Source organism: Phyllobates terribilis, unplaced genomic scaffold (assembly GCF_046119375.1).
Source record: "Phyllobates terribilis strain yellow unplaced genomic scaffold, ASM4611937v1 Scaffold_1030__1_contigs__length_461401, whole genome shotgun sequence".
NCBI classification, from domain to species: Eukaryota; Metazoa; Chordata; class Amphibia; order Anura; family Dendrobatidae; genus Phyllobates; species Phyllobates terribilis.
The window spans coordinates 272538-297495 of NW_027363790.1; the positions used below are offsets into that span (position 1 = coordinate 272538).

The window sequence follows — 24958 nt, forward strand, 5'->3', positions numbered from 1 at the left end:
AATCAGTCATGATTAAGTAAGAATGACATCACTGGACGCTTTAAAAGGAGGCTGGTTCTTGGTATCATTGTTTCTCTTCAGTTAACCATGGTTATCTCTAAAGAAACACGTGCAGCCATCATTGCACTGCACAAAAATGGCCTAACAGGGAAGAGTATCACAGCTACAAAGATTGCACCTCAGTCAACAATCTATCGCATCATCAAGAACTTCAAGGAGAGAGCTTCCATTGTTGTCAAAAAGGCTCCAGGGCGCCAAAGAAAGACCAGCAAGCGCCAGGACCGTATCTTAAAACTGTTTCAGCTGCGGGATCGGACTACCAGCAGTGCCGAGCTTGCTCAGGAATGGCAGCAGGCTGGTGTGAGTGCTTCTGCAGGCACTGTGAGGCGGAGACTCTTTGAGCAAGGGCTGGTTTCAAGGAGGGCAGCAAAGAAGCCACTTCTCTCCAGAAAAAACATCAGGGACCGACTGATATTCTGCAAAAGGTACAGGGAGTGGACTGCTGAGGACTGGGGCAAAGTCATTTTCTCTGATGAATCCCCTTTTTGATTGTTTGGGACATCTGGAAAACAGCTTATTCGGAGAAGAAGAGGTGAGCGCTACCACCAGTCTTGTCTCATGCCAACTGTAAAGCATCCTGAAACCATTCATGTGTGGGGTTGCTTCTCAGCCAAGGGAATCGGCTCACTCACACTCTTGCCTAAAAACACAGCCATGAATAAAGAATGGTACCAGAATGTCCTCCAAGAGCAACTTCTCCCAACCGTCCAAGAGCAGTTTGGCGCCCAACACTGCCTTTTCCAGCATGATGGAGCACCTTGCCATAAAGCAAAGGTGATAACTAAATGGCTCATGGAACAAAACATAGAGATTTTGGGTCCATGGCCTGGAAACTCCCCAGATCTTAATCCCATTGAGAACTTGTGGTCAATCATCAAGAGACGGGTGGACAAACAAAAACCAACAAATTCTGGCAAAATGCAAGCATTGATTATGCAAGAATGGACTGCTATCAGTCAGGATTTGGTCCAAAAGTTGATTGAGAGCATGCCAGGGAGAATTACAGAGGTTTTGAAGAAGAAGGGGCAACACTGCAAATATTGACTTGCTGCATTAACTCATTCTAACTGTCAATATAACCTATTGGTACTCATAATATGATTGCAATTATATTTCGGTATGTGATATAAACATCAGACAAACACTAATAAAAACCAGAGGCCAGCAGATCATGTGAAAATATAATTTTGGTGTCATTCTCAAAACTTTTGGCCATGACTGTATGTTTATCTTCAGACCAAGCCAGGACACTGGACGCTACCCCAGCTTGTGTGGCACACAGGCCTGGCTGAGCAGAGACCTGCTAAGGACATTTACTTTGTTTGCCTGATCTAAAGGCTGTTTTCTTTTCTGTCTGGCTTCTGGGTTTATGAAGCAATAAACCCACATGAACTTTTAAAGGAACATGCTTCCTGTTTTCCTCCCGTCACACCCAAGTGAGTAAAACCTCCACAATTGGTGTTAGACTTGCGGGCAGCATTCCCAGCAGAGACGTGTGACTGCTACAGGGTGGACTGCATGCACTGGGTGAAGTCTGTCGCAAGCCAGCAAGCATCGCCAGACAAAATGGAGGACCTGCTGAAACACCTGGTCCAGTCGCAGCAGCATCAACAGGAGACCAACAGGCTGTAGTTACAGCAGATCCAGCAGCACTAGCAGGAACAACATCAGCAGATGCAGCTTCTGGCAACCGCCATCCAGGGCAGGATGAGCGCTCCAATCCCAGGTCCGACTGATGACTCCCATGTCCGGAAGGCGGTATGATCTGCTTTGCAGAAAATGACCCCGGGGGATGACGTTGAGACCTTCCTGACGGTGTTTCAAAGGGTCGCCGAGAGGGAGAAATTTCCACAAGAGCAGTGGGCAAAGGTACTGTCGCCATACTTGACTTGGAGAGCCCCAGAAGTACGCCTAGTAGGCGTACTATGATTTAGCTTTGCAGGACGCCCTATTTAGCTTTGCATAGTACGCCCAAAAGGCGTACTATGATTTAGCTTTGCAGGATGCCAAAGAGCATGGCAAGCTAAAAACTGAGACTCTCACACGCTTGGGGTTGACAATGACTATCAGGGCACAGCGGGTTTGTATCACCGGAACAAACCACCTCCATCCCAAATGTTTGACCTGCTACACCTGGTCCAGAAGTGGCTGCAGCCGGAGTCCTCAATGCCTGCACAGATGGTAGAGTGGGTAGTGATGGACCGGTTTGTGCACTCCCTGCTGAGACCCATACAGCTTTGGGTTGCCCAGGGTGATCCCGGAATGCGGATGAACTGGTCGGACTGATCAACAGATACCAGGGGGTTGAAGGTTCCTTGGAAAGGCTGCCCACTACATACTGGGGTTCCCAACAGAGGGGTGGAGGCCCAAAAGGTAGTGGCACTTCCAAGGTCCAAATGGACGAGGGAGGTGGTGCCCAAGGTCCATACAGGTGATGTTGGTTGCTGGAGGTGCCATGGCCCAGGCCATATAGCCGCCCGTTGTCCCCTGACCCTTGAGCCGATGGACGGCAGCAAAGGACAACGTTGTTCATATTATGCTTATCCAGCCAGCAGTGTGAACTGTCCACCCAGCGAGAGGCCACAAGCATGTCAAGTGAAGGTGAACAGATGGGAGGTAACGGCACTGCTAGACTCCGGGAGCCAGGTGACCCTTATGAGGGGCACGCTTCCTCTCCAAATTATCCCGGGGAAAAAAGTCAGCGTTCAGTGCATTCATGGTGATGCTAAAGACTACCCTATGGCCAGAGTGGACATTGAAACGGCCCAGGGTACAGAGTCCCATGAGGTCGGCGTCATTCAGGACTTGTTGCACCCTATTATTATAGGCTGGGACTTTTGCTTGTTTTGGGATCTGTGGGGAAAGGGTTTTGGGTTCGCTGGCTCAGATAAGAAAAAAATTAACCCTAATGAGGTATCACCACACCCAGAGTCAGACAGGCTTCCCCCTGAGTCTGCCATTCCGGAGTTAGGGGTGACAAGCGAAAATTTTGGGTCTGCCCAACATAGGGACCTAACTCTGAAAGAAGCCTTTATTAATGTCACTATTATAAATGGGGTTGCACAGGAGTCGGGGGCTGACACAAGGTTTCCCCATTTTATGATGAGTAAGGAGTTGTTGTACCGGGTCAAGAAAGTGAGGGAGGAGAGTGTGGAGCAGTTAATAGTGCCGGGCCCCTTTAGACGGAAGGTGTTGGACATGGCCCATTCACATGTCTTGGGGGGACATCTGGGAGTGGAAAAAACGCAGGAACGGATCGTGCAAAGGTTCTATTGGTGAACATTGGACATAATTTAAAAAAAAATCACAGTAAAAGATAATACCTTACCAACACCAGGTCAGATTGCCAATGCACTGCAGGATGCAGCAAGCCTCCATGATAAAGGCGGGGCCAGCACATGTGCAAAATACTGATGCAGACAGCCACTCACTAACCTATCAAATTCATGGAGGGGGTGGCTGTGTAGTATTATACATGCACACCGATGAAGTCTGCATAGGGCGGACGCCAGTCACACAGATATGTGTGATGCACAGTGCAAAAAAATGTGCAAAAAAGATGAAAAATAGTGTATAAGATAAATACACCACATGATAAATACCCCACCAGGCCTCTTTAGTGTTGGCTGGGTGAATTGGGGCATCTGTCTGGTGGGCTTGCATGTATATAGTGCTTGGCAGCCCATCTGATCTAATAGTATGGGTGTCATCAATAGGCTGCAAGCCAGACAATGTGCATCACACATATCTGTGTGACTGGCTCCCTATGCAGACTCCATCGGTGTGCATGTATAATACTACACAGCCACTCCCTCCATGAAATGGTAGGTTAGTGAGTGGCTGTCTGCATCAGTATTTTGCACATGGGCTGGCCCCGCCTTTATCATGGAGGCTTGCTGCATCCTGCAGTGCATTGGTAATCTGACCTGGTGTTGGTAATGTTATGATCTGCAACATGTATTAAGGAAAGATAGGGGAAAGCTGTCCCTACAGTAAGACTAAGCTGAATCCCTACGATGTAGCGGGCTGCCTGTTCCTAATGAACAGACCCGCCTTAGTCCTCGGCTAGTCTGAGCGAAGACCTATAAAATTAAGGGAGGGGTCCCTAAAAGAACTAAGGACTGGGACAAAAATGGGACACCTCCTACAAAGAAGTTGTTGCAGAACACAAAAAGACAAACTGACAAAAAGTACTAGAGGTCCCAGAGGACCAAGCGAACTAGACAGAGAAAGGCACAGAAGCACCTGGCTAGAGAGACAGTCAAACACTGAAGTCCAGCACAGCCACAAGGGCGGAGCTGGAATATAAAGGCAGATGGTCAAGTGACCGCAAAACACAAGATAGAAAAAGCAAACAGGAGGGTTCTAACAGTACTCCCTCTTTTATGAGGATCCTCCGGATCCTCCAGGCACAGGCCTATCCGGAAACCTCCTGTGGAAAGTTTTAACAAACCTAGGGGCAGAGACATCATCCGTCCTTACCCAGGAGTCGTCTTCGGGACCGAAACCCTTCCAGGAGACAAGATACTGTAATCTCCCTCTATGCCATCTAGAATTCAAGATACGAGAAATTTCATATTCGCAGTCCTCCACAACAGGAGGAACTGTGACAGTGGCGTCCCTATCAGATACATCAGCCTTTTTCAACAAGGAAACATGAAACACAGGATTAATCTTCCAGGAAGTAGGGACATCCAACCTAACAGCAGACGGGTTAACAACCTGAAGCACTTAAAATGGACCCACAAACTTAGGGCTCAGTTTTTTTGAGGGAATCCTCAACCGCAGGTTCTTCAAGGACAACCAAACCATATCACCCACAGTAAACAAAACCTCCTTACGTTTCCTGTCAAAATACTTCTTGGACTTCTTGTTAGCCTCTTGAAGGTTGCAACGTACATTAGTCCAAACTCTCTCCAAATCACCGGAAAAATTCTCCTCCTCCGGCACCCCCGACCCCAATTTGGAGAACGAACCAAAAGACGGATGTCTCCCAGTACAACAAAATAAAAGGAGAACACCCAGCAGAGGAGGATGTATGATTGTTAAGAGCAAATTCTGCGAGAGGCAGAAACTCAGACCACACCTCTTGATTGTCAGCCACAAAACAATGCAAAAACTGTTCAACATCCTGGTTCTTTCTTTCAGTCTGTCCATTAGACTCAGGATGATAACCAGACAAAAATGACAAATGGACTCCCAACCTGTCACAAAAAGCACGCTAAAAGCGAGCCACAAACTGAGGTCCTCTATCAGAAACAATATCCGTGGGAACGCCATGGAGCTTGACAATCTCCTTAACAAACGCCTTAGCGAGTGTCTTGGCGCAGGGCAACTTAATGGATGGAAATAAATGACATCTTACTAAAACGGTCCACGACCACCCAGATGACAGTAAAACCCTTGGACACAGGAAGATCAGTAATAAAATCCATTGTGAGATGCGTCCAAGGCGCACTAGGAACCTCCAGAGGGCAAAGCAACCCCGCAGCAGGAGTATGTGAAGCCTTTTGACCTAGCACACACACAATACACTGACGCACCCACTTGATGACTTCCTTCTGCCATCCAGGCCACCAAAAACTGTGACTGATAAGTCTCTTAGTCTCTGAAATTCCTGGATGACCTGCCAACCGAGACTCATGACACTCCACAAACAAATCTCTCCTAAAGGCTCTAGGCACGAACAACCTCCCATGGGGAGTGTTAGATGAAGCATCATCTTGAGCTTTCAGAATCCCATTCTCCAAAATGGAGTCCAATGCCGCCACCACAACTCCTTTCTGTAAAATGCTCTCCTCCTCCTCTGCACTGACCGTAGGAGAGAAGCTGCGAGATAAAGCATTGGCTTTAATATTCTTAGTACCAGGGATAACAGAAAAATGAAAACGAGAAAAAAAAAGTGCCCACCTAGCTTGACGGGCATTCAAGCGCTTGGCAGCATCCAGATAGATCTAATTCTTATGATCTGTGAAAACCTGATTAGGAAATCTAGCGCCTTCCAAAAAATGACGCCAATGTTCAAACGCAAGTTTAATAGCAAGCAACTCCCAATTTCCAACATCATAATTCAGTTTGGTTTAAGAAATTTTTTTCGAAAAGAAGGCACAAGGATATACTCCACCCTTGTTCTCCTGAGACAAAACTGCTCCGACCCCCACCGATGAAGCATCGACCTCGACCAAAAAAGGCTTGGTCTCATCAGGCAGCATAAGGATAGGGGCAGAACTGAACCTCTCTTTGAGATACTCAAACGCTTCAATGGCCTCAGTAGTCCACTAGGCCGTATTGGCACCTTTCCTTGTGAGATCGGTTAGAGCTTTAACAATTACAGAAAAATTCTTAACGAATTTCCTGTAATAATTGGCAAAACCCAAAAATCTCTGTATAGATTTCAAACCAATAGGCCTAGGCCATTCCTGCACAGCCTGAACCATCTCAAAGCCCTCGCTGGAGACAATGTAGCCCAAAAAACTGATTTTCTGCACAGCGAACTCACATTTCTCCAGCTTAGCAAAGAGTGAATTATCACTCAATAACTGCAAAACTTCACGTACACTCTGCCAATAGGACTCTAGATCTGGTGAGTAAATCAAAATGTCATCCAAATACACAACCACATTCTTACCAATCAAAGGTCTCAGGATGTCATTAATAAGGTTATGAAAAAATGCAGGTGCATTGGTAAGACCAAAAGGCATCACTAGATTCTCAAAATGACCTACCGGAGTGTTAAAAGCAGTTTTCCAGTCATCACCCTCCTTCACTTGTAACAAATTGTATGCCCCCCGGAGATCAATTTTGGAGAACCACTTGGCCCCCACTAACTGGTTAAACAAGTCAGGAATTAACGGCAATGGGTAGGAATTGCGTACGGTAATCTTATTAATTTCACAAAAATACAGACATGGACGTAAACCGCCGTCCTTTTTTTTAACAAAGAAAAATCCAACTGCCACAGGCGACTTAGAAGGTCTAATGTGACCAGCAGCCAAGCTAGTCTGTATGTACTCCTCCAAGGCCTTTCTTTCAGGAATAGTCAGATTAACCCCTTTACGACATAGGGCGTATTAATACGTATCTGTTCCCTGGGCCTTATGGACCAGATACGTATTAATACGCCCTGGCGATTTCGCCCGCACACAAGCGGTGCGGGCGCGATCGCCGCCGGGTGTTAGCTGATTGTCACAGCTGACACCCGGTGCTATGTGCAGGGAGCGGTTCCGCACCGCTCCCGGCACATTAACCCCCGCAATGCTGCGATAGAAGTCGATCGCAGCATTGCGGTGGCTAAGGGGAGGTGATCGGTATACTCACCTCCTCTTCCGGCCTCCAGCGCTGTCTACCGCGGCTTCCAGGATGTTGCCATGACGATCCGATGTCATCATGACAACATCCGGGTCACCAGACAGCAGGAAGATTTTTTTGGACATGAGTAGAGCATTTCCAAACTATCTTCTCCCTGTCCAGCGCTGACAGCCTGCATGGCACAGGGATGGTGCTCCATTCCTGTGCCATGCAGGCGATCAGAGTAAAAAAAGTGAAAGTCCCATAGAGTGGGACAAACGAAAAAAGTAAAAAAACTGTCAAAGTGAAAAAAAAAAAAAAAAATTGTAAAAATATAAAAAAAATAATCCACCAAAAATAAAAATATAATGTACCCATCAATAAATATTATGAAAAAAAAACAAACAAACAATAAAAGTACACATATTTGGTATCGCTGTGTCCGGAATGACCTGACCTATAAAACTGTCCCACTAGTTAACCCCTTCAGTGAACACGGTAAAAAAATAAATAAGAAACTAAGCAAAAAACAATGCTTTATCACCATACCGCCAAACAAAAAATGGAATAACACGCGATAAAAAAAGACGAATATAAATAAAATTGGTAACGCTGAAAACGTCATCTCGTCCCACAAAAAATAAGCCGCCATACAGCTCCATCAGCCGAAAAATAAAAAAGTTATAGCTCTCAGAATAAAGCGATGCTAAAAAATAATTTTTTCTATAAAATTGCTTTTATTATGTAAAAGTGCAAAACATAGAAAAACAATATAAATGTGGTACCGTTGTAAACGTACTGACCCGAAGAATAAAGCTGCCTTATCAATTTTACCACACGCAGAACAGAAAAAAAAAAAAAACAATTCCTGAATTGTTGGTTTTTGTTTATTCTGCCTCCCAAAAATCGGAATAGAATGCGATCAAAAAATGTCACGTGCCTGAAAATGGCACCAATATAAATGTCAACTCATCCCGCAAAAAACAAGCCATCACATGACTCTGTCTGCCAAAATCTGGAAAAATGATAGCTCTCAAAATATGGCGATGCAAAAACTAGATTTTACAAAAAATGCGTCTTTTAGTGTGTGACACCTGTCAATCATAAAAACCCGATATGATTCTGGTATCGCTGTAATCGCACCGACCCGAAGAATAAAGTCGTCTAATCACTTACACCGCACGAGGAACGGCGTAAAAAATAAACTCTCGGGTTAGGGTTGTGCTACGGTTAGGGTTGGCTAGGGTTAGGGCTGGGGTTAGGGTTGTGATGGGGTTGTGATTTTTTTCAAAAGTAAGAAAAAAAGATGAAGATATGGCGACTAGTGTTGAACCCGGAGGTACGACACAGAATTTGATAACATTATGTCATCATATTGAATAAGTTGTTATTAGTCTTGAGAGCAAGTGCTCGCTACTTGAGTTTGCATCGGGTGCTCTGGTATGCATGGAGTATCGTGGGTATTTGAGTGACATGCTCGAGTCTCCGCCCCATATGCTTCGCGGCCAAAAACACTTTGCGGGGATTGCCTGCCATGCACGAGCGATCCCCGCATGTTTTTTTTTGGGTGTCTAATAACCGTGAAACATGCGGGGCAGGGACTCGAGCATGTCACTCGAGCACATGCAGTACATGGTGCATACCTGAATACCCGATGCAAACTCAAGTAGCGAGCACTTGCGCTCAAGACTAATGACAACATATTCAATATGATGACCTAATGTTATCAAATTCTGTGTCGTACCTCTGGGTTCAAAATGTTCACTATACCCCTTGATAAAATCCTTGAGGGGTCTAGTTTCCAAAATGGGGTCACTTGTGGGGGGTTTCCACTGTTTAGGCACACAGGGGCTCTCCAAACGCAACATGGTGTCCGCTAACAATTTGAGCCGATTTTCCATTCAATTTGTTAGCGGACACCATGTCGCGTTTGGAGAGCCCCTGTGTGCCTAAACATTGGAGCTCCCCCACAAGTGACCCCATTTTGGAAACTAGACCCCCCCAAGGCACCTATCTAGATGCATAGTGAGCACTTGAAACCCCCAGGTGCTTCACAAATTGATTCGTAAAAATGAAAGAGTGAAAAAAAATATACTTTTTCATTTTTACGATCAATTTGTGAAGCACCTAGGGGTTCCAAGAGCTCACTATGAATCTAGATAGGTGCATTGGGGGGTCTAGTTTCCAAAATGGGGTCACTTGTTGGGGAGCTCCAATGTTTAGGCACACAGGGGCTCTCCAAACGCAACATGGCGTCCGCTAATTATTCAAGCAAATTTTACAATCAAAAAGTCAAATGGCGCTCCTTCCCTTCCGAACCCTGCCGTGCGCCCAAACAGTGGTTTTTCCCCACATATGGGGTATCTGCGTGCCCAGGGGAAATTGCACAACAATTTTTTCTTGATACCCCTGTGAAAATAAAAAAAATTGGGTCTAAAGTAACATTTTTGTGAAAAAAGTTAAATGTTCATTTTTTTCTTCCACATTCCAAAAATTCCTGTGAAGCACCTGAAGGGTTAATAACGTTCTTGAATGTGGTTTTGAGCACCTTGAGGGGTGCAGTTTTTAGAATGGTGTCACTTTTGGGTATTTTCTGTCATAAAGACAGTTGGGGATAAAACGTGGACCAACTCACGGGATATACTCTTTGCGGAGGAGTTTCTCAGTGGAATCGCTTCAGGATAGCGTGTGACATAGTCCAGGATAACCAATATAAATTGATGCCCACAAGCAGATTCAACCAGGGGACTGACCAAGTCCATAGCAATTCTCTCGAACGGCACTTCAATAATGGGCAATGGCACGAGGGGACTTCAAAAGTGAGAGGTGGGGGCGGTTAACTGGCACGTAGTGCAAGACGTGCAAAACCTTAAATATTTCTCGGTGACATCTGCGCCAATAGAACCTATGTAAAAGATAATGCCTTACCAACACCAGGTGCAGCAAGCCTCCATGATAAAGGCGGGGCCAGCACATGTGCAAAATACTGATGCAGACAGCCACTCACTAACCTACCAATTCATGGAGGGGGTGGCTGTGTAGTATTATACATGCACATCGATGGAGTCTGCATAGGGCGCCGGTCACACAGATATGTGTGATGCACAGTTTCTGGCTTGCAGCTTGTTGATGACGCCCATACTGTTCGATCAGGCGGGCTGCCCAGCACTATATACGTGCACCCCCACAAGACAGACGCCCCAATTCACCCAGCCAACACTAAAGAGGCCTGGCTGCATCCTTCAAAAAATGTGAAAAAAAGATGAAAAATAGTGTAGAAGATAAATACACCACATGAGATATTGGTCGATATTTTGGCCAAAATACACAAGCTCGCAACCCAAACGTCAAGGGTCCTCATACTTGCGAGTCCTAACACTAAACATTAAAAATGGTGAACATTGGACATAATTTCAAAATACATCACAGTAAGGCTGTGTGCCCACTATGCGTTTTTTAAGTGTTTCCGCAGCAGCAATTCCGCTGCAGAAACGCTTAAAAAATTCTTGGTAGAAGGTCTGCCATATTCGCCAATGATAATCCCATGTGCTGTGCACATGCTGCGGAAATTTCCGCTGCGGATTATCATTGCAGAAAAATCCGCAGCACTACCAATTATTTTGCCAAAGCGCGGCATTTTCGCCGCCATTGACTTGCATTGGAACGCATGAAATCTGCATCATTGCATCTGCAGATGCGGAATCCATGCGTTTCAATGTGCGGATGGTACCCGGGTTTGGAGAAGAGGAGACTCTTCTCCGGACCCGGGAACCATAGAACCTGTAAAAAAAAAAAAAAAAAAAAGAATAAAATAAAAAATATACATTATACTTACCTTCTGATGGCCCCCGGTGTCCTTAGCGATGCATCTCGGCTTGCTGGCAACTCGCGAGGGTCTGAAAAGGACCTGCCATGACGTCAGTTAGTCATGTGACTGGTCACGCGACCCCTGACGTCGGTAGGTCCTTTAGTTTGTCGCAAGCTGCCGGCAAGCCAGGACGCATCGGATAAAGACACCGGGGGCCATCAGAAGGTAAGTATATATTTAATTTTTTTATTTTTTACCATTCTTTCGGTCACACTATATAATTCCATGCCGGTTGCATGGATTTATATAGTGTGACCAAGTTGTCAAGCACTTTCCACCTTGGATCTGACGAAGGGATATTGGCAGATCCCCATGGCACAGGTAGCCAAAGAAAAGACTGCTTTTTCTACGCCGGACGGATGCTTCCAGTATGCCCGGATGCTGTTTGGACTGCAGGGGGCCCCTGCAAAATTCCAGAGAGCTATGGATTGCATCAACATACCTGGACAATATTATTATCTTCAGTCCAGACTGGGAGAGTCATCTGCAAAAGGCTGTGTTTGATGCTCTGAGGAAGGTGGGGTTTTCAATAAACTCGGAGAAATGTGGCATGGGGAAATAAGAAGCCAAGTACTTCGGATATATAGTGGGTAGAGTCGAGATAAAACCCCAAATAACTAAAGTAGAAGCAATCCAAAATTGGCTGAGACCGGTGTCGAAAAAAGCAAGTCAGAGCCTTCCTGGGAATCGTGGGATACTACAGGAAATTCATCCCAAACTTCGCTATGATGGCCGCACCCCTGACTGACCTCCTTAAAGGGACAAAATCAGCCAAGGCCAAGTGGACTGCAGAGGCGGAAACGGCCTTTCAAGAGATGAAACTGGCTCTGTGTAGACAACCGGTCCTGGTTGCCCCGGACTTCAAGAAAGAGTTTATACTCCAGACAGATGTCTCAGATGTCGATTTAGGAGCAGTCCTTTCCCAGGAGATACACGGGGAGGAGCACCCTGTCCTCTACCCGAGTAGAAAGCTGTCCTCCTGCGAGAAAAATTATTCGGTCATAGAGAAGGCATGCTTGGCTAGGTTGAAAATTTAGATTATTATCCGACTATGCTCCACTCAGATGGATGAGGGAAAAAAAGTGAAAAAATGCCAGTCACCCTCGGGTTTTTAGCCCTACAGGACTCCTACTTCCCTGTAGAACATAGAGAAGGGAAGCTACATGGTAATGCTGATGCTCTCTCGAGAATCCCCTGTCTGGTAGTAAAAGGTGCCAAGCCCACGGCTTTAGGCAGAGGGAGGAGGTATGTAAGGTGGCTAATGGTCGCGTAGTTGAGGTATGTGTCACAGAGATGGCTGGTCTCTGTGATGTAACCCGGAGTGTTTCTCTAGGGCACATAAGCACTAAGAGGATCGTTTGGTGCACCTGGGAGCCGGGTTACGGGTAGCTAGGAGAGAATGGGCGTGTCCAGCTACCCACATACCTCACCTCTGGGTGTGGTTAACAGCCTATAAAATGGAGGCTGTTGTTTGGCACATGGTCTGTGTGTTTGGAGGTAGAAGGCTTACTGTGTATGTTTGTCTTCAGACCAAGCCAGGACACTGGACGCTACCCCACCTTGTGTGCCACACAGGCCTGGCTGAGCAGAGACCTGCTAAGGAAATTTACTTTGTTTGCCTGATCTATTTGCTTTTCTGTTTGGCTTCTGGGTTTATGAAGTAATAAACCCACATGAAATTTTAAACGAACATGCCTCCCGTTTTCCTCCCATTGTGCCCCAGTGAGTAAAACCCCTACAATATGTATAAAGGAAAGGGTATGGTACTCACAGAATGTTTCAATAATCCGCCTCAATGCATTTTCCCAACAGGTTCATTAGGAGGCTTGATAGAGAGATGATAATTCATGATGTTCAGCATAGTGTGCCTAACAGCCAGCTGTCCATGTTTAAATATCCCACTTCATCCAAAACCCCTCCCAGACTAGGAGGCCCATTCCCATTCCTAGAGGTGAATTGTCACAGGATATACAGAATAGAGTCTGTCTACAATAATATACTGCGCCTATGCTACTTCTCATGAGGTAGAGGTTCGATAATGTCCATCACCTAGTGTGCATGTCCGGAAGTGACGTGATTTATGCTGAAACACCAGATAAACTGATTGCCCAAAACAATAGTGACAGTGCTCAAATGACATGGGGACAGCATGGGGATCGCCCCAGGAAGCATTTCTGACCCCCAGGTCACTGCTGTCAACAACGTGATCAGAGGTATTAAGCCACTTTTACGGGCTCACAATAAAACGTTCAAAAACGAAACAAACTGCTTTCCTGTGAAATATGTTAAGGAACATCCTTTCCAGGGTAAAGACTTGTGTAGAAGGTAAAAACCAAAAACAAAAATACTCCTCCACACCTTGGGCTATGTTTACAAGTAGCATTTTTTATGCATTTTTGCACTTTTGTATTGCTTTCAACCGTGACAAATGCATTCACCAGGAAATGTAATTTTAACATTTTACAACCTTATCTGGCCATGTGCTGTGTGACACATGCATACAGTGCTGAAAAGACATGGGAACAGCATGGGGAAGACCCCTGGAAGCATATGACACCCAGGTCACTGCCTAAAAATGTGCCCATCAGAAGTGATCCTTGCCGCATCAGAAGATGCAGACTTGCAACTATCCCTGTGCAAGTCCTTGTCCCAGGGCAGTGTTCAATTGTACCCTCCTCCATTCCTTGCAATGCAAGCGCAAATATGCAGCCTGCCACCCACCCACCCCCAGGCTGCAATACCATACTGCTTGCTTGCTTGCACTTGAAATTGGGCCTTTTAGGCATGTGGAGGCGGAATCTGGCCACTACGTCATGGCTGCGTTGGCGGCCTGTTATCCATACTCAGTCCCCAGCCGCCCGGTGGCCAGGTGGCCACGCTTGGTCTCCAGCCACCAGGGGGCGGCCGGTGTCCATACTCGGTCTCCAGCCACCCCGCGGCCGGGTGCCCACACACGGTCCCCAGCTGTCTGGGGGCAGCCGGGTGACCATAAACGGTCTCCAGCCACCCCTATTTGTCCCGGTGCGCCTTATACACAAGCGCGTATACCAAAACATTACCTGTGCCCTCCCCAGTGCATTTAATGGGAAGGACAGCCTAACCACAAACACATGTACAAGTGAATGTGGCCAGGGATGGTCCATCTCACTGACGCCTTCACACTGGGTTAATATTGTGGAAGCCGGGACACAGTTGGACACTGGGATGCAACACGTCCTCCCGACATAGAGGATTGCGTGTCCTGGGTCAATCAGGCTTCAACACAAAGTTCAGAAGGTAGACAGCAGCAGTGGTCGGCCTCCTACACAACGAGTAAATTATTCATGATCATGAGGTCATCCATCTCCTTAGCTTTCTGTTCCTTGGAATGCAAGCTCATGTATGTAGTAGCGGCTAGGCCTGAGGTGGTCAGCGTTTTGGCGCATATCCTACCTCCTCCGAGGATTGCTGGATGTTTTCCTGCTACTATCCCAGTTCTATGAAGTTAAAACAAAGCTTCAGGTGATGAATGATGGATGAAGTGGTGGAAAAGGAAAAAGAGCAGGAGGAACAGGGACCATTCACATCAATATTAGGCCAGTCAACCACACGTCTTTTAGGATATGTTTCTGTACCAAAAGGAGTACACAGCTACACAGTTATAGGGCATACAGTGAGTGCAATGCCTACCAAATATTTGGAGGCACTCCGATGCCCCTAGGAAGTGACATGGAGGTCAGAGGGCCTTAACTAAACCGTTTTTTCCATTTACAGCAACTGGGTCTCCTGTACACAGTTGGCCTAAGCAGTGAATGGAAGGCTTTCCAAAAATTATGAGGAACTGCAATGCCCCTTGGAACAGACGTGGATTACAGCGTACTAAAAACCTTCTACCCATTATTGGGGAGTGGGTCTCCCTTAGTGTTCGCCTATGCATTGAAAAGCAAAAGCTGACTAAAATTAGGAGGAAATGCAATGCCCGTTGGAAGAGTCGAGGAGGTTAGAGGTAATTAAAAACAACATTTCAATGCCCCTTGGAAGAGCTGTGGAGTTCAGAGTGGTTTAACAAGACGGTTTTAATGCCCCTTGGAAGAGAGGTGGAGGTCACAGTAGCTTAACAAGACGGTTTTAATGCCCTTTGGATGGAAGAGACGTGGAGGTCACAGTAGCTTAACAAGACTGTTTTAATGCCCCTTGGAAGAGACGTGGAGTCCAGAGTGGTTTAACGAGACGGTTTTAATGCACCTTGGAAGGGTGGTGGAGATCCCAGTGGAATAAAAAGACAATATCAATGCCCCTTGGAAGAGACGTGGAGGTCACAGTAGCTTAACAAGACGGTTTTAATGCCCCTTGGAAGAGACGTGGAGGTCACAGTAGCTTAACAAGACGGTTTTATTGCCCCTTACAAGAGCCGTGCAGTGCAGCATATTAAAAACATTATTTCCATTATTGGGGAATGGGTCTCCCATAGTCTTTGCCTATGCCTTCCAAGCAAAAGCTGCCAAAAATTAGGACGGAGGATCTTGCAATGCCCCGTACAAGAGCCATGCAGTACAGCATATTAAAAACATTATTCCCATTATTGGGGAGTGGGACTCCCATAGTCTTTGCCTATGCCTTCCAAGCAAAAGCTGCCAAAAATTAGGACGGAGGATCTTGCAGTGCCCCGTACAAGAGCCATGGAGTACAGCATATTAAAAACATTATTCCCATTATTGGGGAGTGGGTCTCCCATAGTCTTTGCCTATGCCTTCCAAGCAAAAGCTGCCAAAAATTAGGACAGAGGAACTTGCAATGCTGGCAACACGGACCACGGTTACCCAGGTGGTATAGTGGTGGTGGAGGCTGGGGATAAGGAGAAGAGCAAAAAACAGCCAAAATGAGGAAGCGTATACCCATGTGCGGGTGTGAAGCGGTGCATGGGAATACACCTCCCGAAACAAAAAAGTGGATTTGACTTTATGTTTCTCTGCTGTCATTTGGTGGTGATGAGAAGTCTGGCCCAATCCAGCCCTTGTTCACTTTGATAAGGGTCAGCTTTTCAGCATTGTCAGTTGACAGGCGAGTGCTCTTATCAGTTATAATTCCCCCAGCGGCACTAAAAACACGCTCCGATAACACGCTAGCGGCAGGGTAGGCCAGGACTTCCAAGGCGTACAGAGCGAGTTCATTCCAAGTGTCCAGCTTGGATACCCAATAATTAAAAGGCACAGAGGAATCACGGAGGACGCTGGTACGGTCGGCAAGGTACTCGCTCACCATCTTTTGAAACTTTCCACTCCTTGTGAGAGTACCCCGTGCCTCAGGGCCTGCAAGTTGGGCTGGTCTCAGAAAACTGTCCCAGAACGTTGACAGTGTTCCCCAGCCTCTGCTGAATTGGAGTTGCGCCTCTCTCGCCTGTACGCCTTGGTTGGGCAACGAACTGTGACCTCTGCCGCTAGCGTGTTCAGATGGGAATTTTTTTTAACAGTTCTGCAGCAAGGGCCTTCTGGTACTGCCCCCTTTTTTTAGACCTCTCCACCTCAGGAATAAGAGAGTGAAAGTTCTCCTTGTAGCAGGGGTCTAAAAGTGTCACCAACCAGTAATGACTGTCACCCAACATACTGACAACGTGAAGGTCACGGTTAAGGCAGCGTAACAAAGTCAGTCATGTGTGCCAGACTGGTAACGGGCAAGACTTCCGTGTCCTCACCAAGATGACGACTGACCATGCTCTCCTCCTCCCCCCTGTCCTCATGCCACCCACGCTGAACCGACAGTATGACAGTTGTACAGGTACTACCATCTACACCGCATGATACCAGCTCCTGTTCTTCCTCCTCCTCTCCCTCATTGTCCCCCAATGCACGTTGGGATGAGATGAGGCTGGGCTGTGTGTAATCGACTGCTATGGCTTCTTGATCCATCTCATCATACTCTGGCTGCATTGCCTCCTCTTTAATTCTCTGCAGAGAGCGTTGCAAAAGACAGACAAGTGGGATGCTGACGCTAATGATGGCGTCATCGCCACTCACCATATTGGTGGACTCCACAAAGTTTGTCAGGATGGTACATATGTCAGACATCCAGGTCCACTCCTGAGGTCTTATGTGTGGAGTCTGACCTGAATATCGACGGCCTTGTTGCAGCTGGTACTCCACAACTGCTCTCTTCTGCCCACAAATCCTTTGCAAAATGTGGAGGGAAAAGTTCCAATGTGTGGGGACATCACACACCAGTCGGTGTGCTGGAAGTTGCAAACGCTGCTGCAACACAGCAAGGGCGGCGGAAGCTGTAGCCGACTTCCAAAAATGAGCTGACAGGCGGCGTACTTTGACGAGCAGATCTGGCAACTCGGGGTACGATTTAAGAAACCGCTGAACCACGATGTTAAGCACATGAGCCAGGCATGGTACGTGTGTGATCTCGCCTTGCCTCAGAGCCGCCACCAGGTTACGGCCATTGTCACACACAACCATGCCTGGATGTAGGTTCAGCGGTCTCAGCCACAGATCTGCCTGCTCTTTCACAGGTGTCCACAACTCACAAGCAGTGTGAGGTTTATCACCTAAGCTTATGAGTTTCAGCACAACCTGTTGCCGCTTGGCTGAGGCAGTACTGCAGTGCTTCCAGCTTGTAACTGATGTGGTGATATCTGAGATTGAGGCTGAAGATGAGGAGGAGGATGATGCGCAGGAGCTGTACACTGTGGGGGCAACTCTGACTGACATAGGGCCCGCAATCCTCGGTGTGGGGAGGATGTGTTCCGTCCCAAGGTCCGACTGGGTCCCGACTTCCACTATGTTTACCCAGTGTGCCGTCAGGGAGATGTACCATCCCTGGCCACAAGCACTTGTCCACGTGTCCGTTGTCAGGTGGACTCTCCCAGTAACTGCGTTGTTGAGGGAACGGCAGATGTTTTGAGACACGTGCTTGTGTAGTGCGGGGATGGCACACCGGGCAAAATAGTGTCGGCTGGGGACCGAGTACCGAGGGACGGCCACCGCCATGAGGTTGCGGAAGGATTCCGTCTCCACCAGCCTAAAAGGCAGCGTTTCCAATGCAAGCAGTCGTGAAATGTGCGAATTTAGGACTGTGGCCTGTGGGGCATTGGCTGCGAACTTGCGCTTTCGTTCAAAGGTCTGGGATATGGACAATTGAACGCTGCGGTGGGACGTGAACGTTGATGCTGTTTCTTGAGAAACTGCCATAACAAGTGAAGACTGAGAGGAGGGGGCAGTATGGACAGGGGATTGCCTTGCACGCTCAACAGGGGGTTCTCTTACACGCACAACAGCGGAATAAGCAGTGGTGACACCCGCTGGCACTGGTCGTGGACCCTGGGGTTCGCCCCACAAAGTCGGGTGCTTTGCTGATATGTGCCTGATCATGCTGGTGGTGGTCAGGCTGGTAGTTTTGTCACCCCTGCTGATGCTGACCTGGCAGGTGGTACAAATGGCCTTTTTGGGGTTATCAGCAGAGTCTTTAAAAAAATTCCAGACTCTGGAAGACCTACCGGTTGTACTGGCAACGGCCCTCGTGTTGGTGTTACGGGGAACGGTTGCCCGCCTTCTGTGTGCGGCCACCACACTGCTTCTTCCTGCCTGTTTGGGTACTCTGCCTCCCTCGCCCTGTGTGCTGCTGGCCTCGCTCTGCGTGTCCTCCTGCCACGTTGGGTCAGTTACTAGATCATCCACCACCTCCCTCCTCTTCCACTTCCGGACCACGGTCCTCCTCCTCCTCACTTCGTGGCAATTGTGTCTAGTCATCGTCCACCTCTTGTGACAAATTGCCAGCGTCGCCTTCCTGTGGCCGTGGCTGTTCAAATATTTGGCCATCGCTATATGGGATCTCCTCTTCCACCACTTCAAGCGGAGCAGGCGAGGGGCCCAGATATGCAAATGGACCAGTGAACTGCTCTTCAGAGTGTCCAACTGTGGGATCAGTTGCTGTCTGACGACACTCGGCGTGGTGGGAGGAAGTAGCATCAGGGTGAGGAGGAGAATGCGGTCGAGACTCACGGCTACTAAGACTTGACCGTGTGGAAGACAGACCGGAGGTGGTGGTGCCCAGGTGACTGGAAGTATTATCTGCTATCCAATTAATAACCTGTTCACACTGATCAGTTCGCAATAGTGGTGCTGTTGTGTGCTTCCCTAGTAATTCGGTCAAGAACTGGGAGCGAGAAGATGTGGCTGTTGATTGTGGCACATTTTCACCTTGGCCACGGCCCCGTCCTCTGCACGCACCATCACCAGAACGTCCAGTTCCACGTCTCTTGCCACGCGCCTTGCCCTTTGTAAATGAAGTAAAATAGCTTACGCTAGCACTATCAATGGCAAAAGGGTAACAAAAAGGAGATTTGAACCGTGGAAGAGGAAAAACACAGTTCTAGTTATCTGGCCTACACCAGAATCTTTTAAACAGATATATTTGTGTCTGAACAGTCAGCGAGACACCCAAAATGATTTTTTTTATGGAAAAAGGTGGATTACACCCAGATTTGAAACATGGAAGAGGAATAACATAATTCGGCTGTATGCCCACGATGCGTTTTTTAAGCGTTTCCGCAGCGGCAAAAACGCTGCAGAAACGCTTAAACGCATGGTAGAAGGCCTGCAATGTTCCCCAATGATAATCCGCATGTGCTGTGCACATGCTGCGCAAATTTTCGCTGCGGATTATCTTTGTGGAAAAAAACGCAGCACTACCAATTATTTTGCGGAACTGCTGCGTTTTCGCCGCCATTGACTTGCATTAGAACGCATGCATTCCGCTTCACTAGATAAGGACATGCGGAATACACGCTTTCTAATGTGCGGATGGTACCCAAGTCTAGAGGAGAGGACTCTCCTCCAGACCCGGGTACCATAGAACCTGTAAAAAAAAATAAAATAAACAATAAATATTATATTCACCTTCTGACGGCCCCGGCTGCACTCCTCCTCTCATGCCGGCAGATCGCGATGAACTGAAGGACCTGCGCTGACATCATAGTCATGTGACGGGTCACGCGACGCTGATGTCGGCAGGTCCTTCAGTGTACCGCTGCCAGCAGTCAGGACGGAGCGAAGCAAGACTACGGGGGCCATCAGAGGGTAAGTATATATTTATTTTTTTCTTTTTTACCATTCTTTACGGTCACACTATATAAATCCATGCCGTTTGCATGGATTTATACAGTGTGACCAAGATGACAAGCACTTTCCAAGTGATGCTAAAATCGCTTGGAAAGTGCTTGTCAACCCGCATGCGGAAATGCAAGTGAAGAACGCTTCACTTCCGAATGTTCCTGGCAGGAAAACGCATGTACAATCCGCATGCGTTTTCCGGAAGATGCAGAAACGCTCAGGAAAAAATCCTGAGTATTTCTGCATCGTGGGCACATAGCCTTCTAGTCATCTGGCCTACACCAGACTCTTTTAAACAAATATATTTGTGTCTGAACACTCACAGACACACCCAATTTTTTTTGGGGGGGGAGGGTGGGGGGAATACCAAAAGGTTAATAAGACGGGTATTTGTACAGTCTGACTGAGGGAAAAAAAACAACAGGATTTAGATGAAAAAAAAAGGATTTTTCCTGGCCCCTGAGACCTGGGGATAAGTCGAGCAATTTGACCAGCAGCAGCACACAGGACTGTAATGCAGTGTTTGTTGGTATAACCACTGTGTCTCCTATACAGCCTGCCTGCCTGCCTGGTATCTGGGATGGATATTAGTCCTGAGAAGGACTGTTTGTTTGATTTGGCAGGCTTTAGAGACCCTACACTAGTGAGATGCTCGGGCGAGTACCGAGCAGTGTCGAGCATGCTCGCTCAACACTAGTCTGTGTTCATACAAAACAGGCATAGGAAATTTGCCCATTCAGTCCCTTAGGGGCTAGTGAATCCAGTCTGGAAATCCACTCACTTTTTGAGGATACATCTATTGAGATCACCACCTCACACATTGGGTTTAACCACCTCAATGATGCAAAAGGAGATGTCTCTTGTTTCACCTCAATGTGCACTGTTCATGTGTCTCACTAATGGGGTGTCCCGATGTCACGCCAGGTGTGAGTGCAACACAGAGGGGAAAGGGAGCCCAGACACTAGGGAAAAGGGGGAAGAGGTGACCTCCTAATCCGGACTAGCATCACCCTGTCTCCCCCTAACGTCGCTATACAGCCTCCGCAGCTGTCGCCCATCACGTGCCTCGCCCAACTATCCCTGGCGTAAGGCTATAGCTGGGGGTGGAAGGAGATGAACACTAGTCAACCTCCGCTGGCACTCAAAAAACAAAGGGGGAAGACAACACAGGGGAATTACAACTTCGCTTTAGAAGAAACTTCAAACAGGGCACACGGCCTCAAGACTCTAAAGAGGACGTGATGCTGCTTCAGCCAAGTTCCAAGTAGAAAAGAGTATACCCGGCGACGCCAACCTAGACACACCAGGTATATATACACCCAGACTAAAGGGAGGTAGAATCTGGGTCCTAAACACAGCCTCCCATCTAGGCAGCTGTCTGCATTGCCAAACGTGGAGATCTCCTGCAAACCTCTGCAGGGCGACTGTATGTCACCTCAGCAGCACTCCACCCCCATGCCGCAGGTGGTTTTAATTGCATCAGGATCTTACTTTCCCACACATAAGCAGACGGATGTCCCTTAGAGAGGTATTCACATTGTTAGGTCCTGACATCGAGAAACGCCTTATCGCGGCTGTCAGGTACACATGAATTGGCCAATTTATACGCTAAGATTTCTCATTTATTTCTATATTCTACAGCAGCAATGCTATTCATATTTCATACTTCATATTCACACGCGCAAAAAATTTTTCTAAAAAAATTTTCAAATAATTTTCATTACATTTTCTACAGCAGTAATGCTATTAATATTTCATACTTTATATTCACATACTCAGCGTTAGAGTGCTACTTTGTTTTTTCATTGTATGTCACCTCTGACACACCCGTGACAGTACCCCCCCCGCCCCATGACTGGCCTCCAGACACTCAGGACTGGGTTTCTCAGGAAAAGAGGTGTGAAAAGAGCGAACCAATCTGGGAGCGTTCACCTCCGACGCTGAAACCCACGTATTGTAGAGAATGACGATGAAGACGAGACTCTACTATTCTCGAACTCTAAATTACCATCAACCATTACTGGGGGTGGTGGTAGAGGTGAGGTCTCAAGAGGTTCTACGTACCTTTTGAGTAAGGACCTGTGGAACACATTGTGAACTTTAAGGGCCCGAGGAAATTCAAGATGAAATGTTGCTGGGTTAATGGCGGCGGTAATTTTGTAGGGACCAATAAACCTAGGTCCCAGCTTCCAAGAAGGAACTTTCAATCTTATATTCTTGGTAGACAACCACACAAACTCATTCACATTGAGGTCCAGACCTGGCAAGTGTTTTCGGTCAGCCATACGTTTATACCTGTCACCCATGGTCTTCAAATTACACAGAACACCCTGCCACACCGAGGAGAGCGACAAAGCAAACAGTTCCTCTTCAGGAAATCCAGAAGCTCCTCCCCCACTGAAAGTACCAAACTGTGAATGATAACCGTATGCACCGAAAAACGGTGATGGCAAATTCTGTCAGCGGTAAGTAGGATGCCCAATCCTCCTGATTTTCGGAGACAAAACACCTGAGGCATGTCTCCAAGTTCTGATTGACCCACTCTGTATGCCCAAAAACACACAAAGAAAAAACCCAAAGTGTCAATCTTGCGTCGTTTTTTTTTTTTTCCACAAAACGTGCTGGGCGCATCATACATACTGCATAAGGGGCATAATGGGGACATTACACTGTGTGGGGGCATCATACATCCTGCATAAGGGGCATAATGGGGGCATTACACTTTGTGGGGGCATCATACATCCTGCATAAGGGGCATAATGGGGGCATTACACTGTAGGGGGATCATACATCCTGCATAAGGGGCATAATGGGGGTATTACACTGTGGGGAGCATCATACATCGTGCATAAGGGGCATAATGGGGGCATTACACTGTAGGGGGATCATACATCCTGCATAAGGAGCATAATGGGGGCATTACACTGTGTGGGGGCAGCATACATACTGCATAAGGGGCATAATAGGGGTATTACACTGTGGGGGGCATCATACATCCTGCATAAGGGGCATAATGGGGGCATCATACATCCTGCATAAGGGGCATAATGGGGGCATTACACTGTGTGGGGGGCATCATACATCCTGCATAAGGGGTATAATGGGGGCATTACACTGTGTGAGGACATCATACATCCTGCATAAGGGGCATAATGGGGGCATTACACTGTGTGGGGGCATCATACATCCTGCATAAGGGGCATAATGGGGGCATTACACTGTGTGGGGGCATCATACATCCTGCATAAGGGGCATAATGGAGGCATTACACTGTGTGGGGGCATCATACATCCTGCATAAGGGGCATAATGGAGGCATTACACTGTGTGGGGGCATCATACATCCTGCATAAGGGGCATAATAGGGGTATTACACTGTGGGGGGCATCATACATCCTGCATAAGGGGCATAATGGGGGCATTACACTGTAGGGGGATCATACATCCTGCATAAGGGGCATAATGGGGGTATTACACTGTGGGGAGCATCATACATCGTGCATAAGGGGCATTACACTGTAGGGGGATCATACATCCTGCATAAGGGGCATAATGGAGGCATTACACTGTGTGGGGGCATCATACATCCTGCATAAGGGGCATAATGGAGGCATTACACTGTGTGGGGGCATCATACATCCTGCATAAGGGGCATAATAGGGGTATTACACTGTGGGGGGCATCATACATCCTGCATAAGGGGCATAATGGGGGCATTACACTGTAGGAGGATCATACATCCTGCATAAGGGGCATAATGGGGGTATTACACTGTGGGGAGCATCATACATCGTGCATAAGGGGCATTACACTGTAGGGGGATCATACATCCTGTATAAGGGGCATAATGGGGGCATCATACATCCTGTATAAGGGGCATAATGGGGGCATTACACTGTGTGGGGGCAGCATACATCCTGCATAAGGGGCATAATGGGGGCATTACACTGTGTGGGGGCATCATACATCCTGCATAAGGGGCATAATGGGGGCATTACACTGTGTGGGGGCATCATACATCCTGCATAAGGGGCATAATGGGGGCATTACACTGTGTGGGGGCATCATACATCCTGCATAAGGGGCATAATGGGGGCATTACACTGTGGGGGGCATCATACATCCTGCATAAGGAGCATAATGGGGGCATTACACTGTGTGGGGGCATCATACATACTGCATAAGGGGCATTACACTGTGTGCGGGCATCATACATCCTGCATAAGGGACATAATGGGGGCATTACACTGTGTGGGGGCATCATACATCCTGCATAAGGGGCATAATGGGGGCATTACACTGTGTGGGGGCATCATACATCCTGCATAAGGAGCATAATGGGGGCATTACACTGTGTGGGGGCATCATACATACTGTATAAGGGGCATTACACTGTGTGCGGGCATCATACATCCTGCATAAGGGGCATAATGGGGGCATTACACTGTGTGGGGGCATCATACATCCTGCATAAGGGGCATAATGGGGGCATTACACTGTGTGGGGGCATCATACATCCTGCATAAGGGGCATAATGGGGGCATTACACTGTGGGGGGCATCATACATCCTGCATAAGGGGCATAATGGGGGCATTACACTGTGTGGGGGCATCATACATCCTGCATAAGTGGCATAATGGGGGCATTACACTGT

The 24958-nt window shown here is 47.5% G+C and overlaps 1 protein-coding gene across 1 annotated transcript in view; it reads right to left on the reverse strand.

The window, feature by feature from the left end:
• LOC141241987 (uncharacterized) overlaps positions 1-24958 on the reverse strand; it is a 41705-nt gene that overhangs the window by 15873 nt on the left and 874 nt on the right. The gene's annotated exons all lie outside the window — the stretch shown is intronic.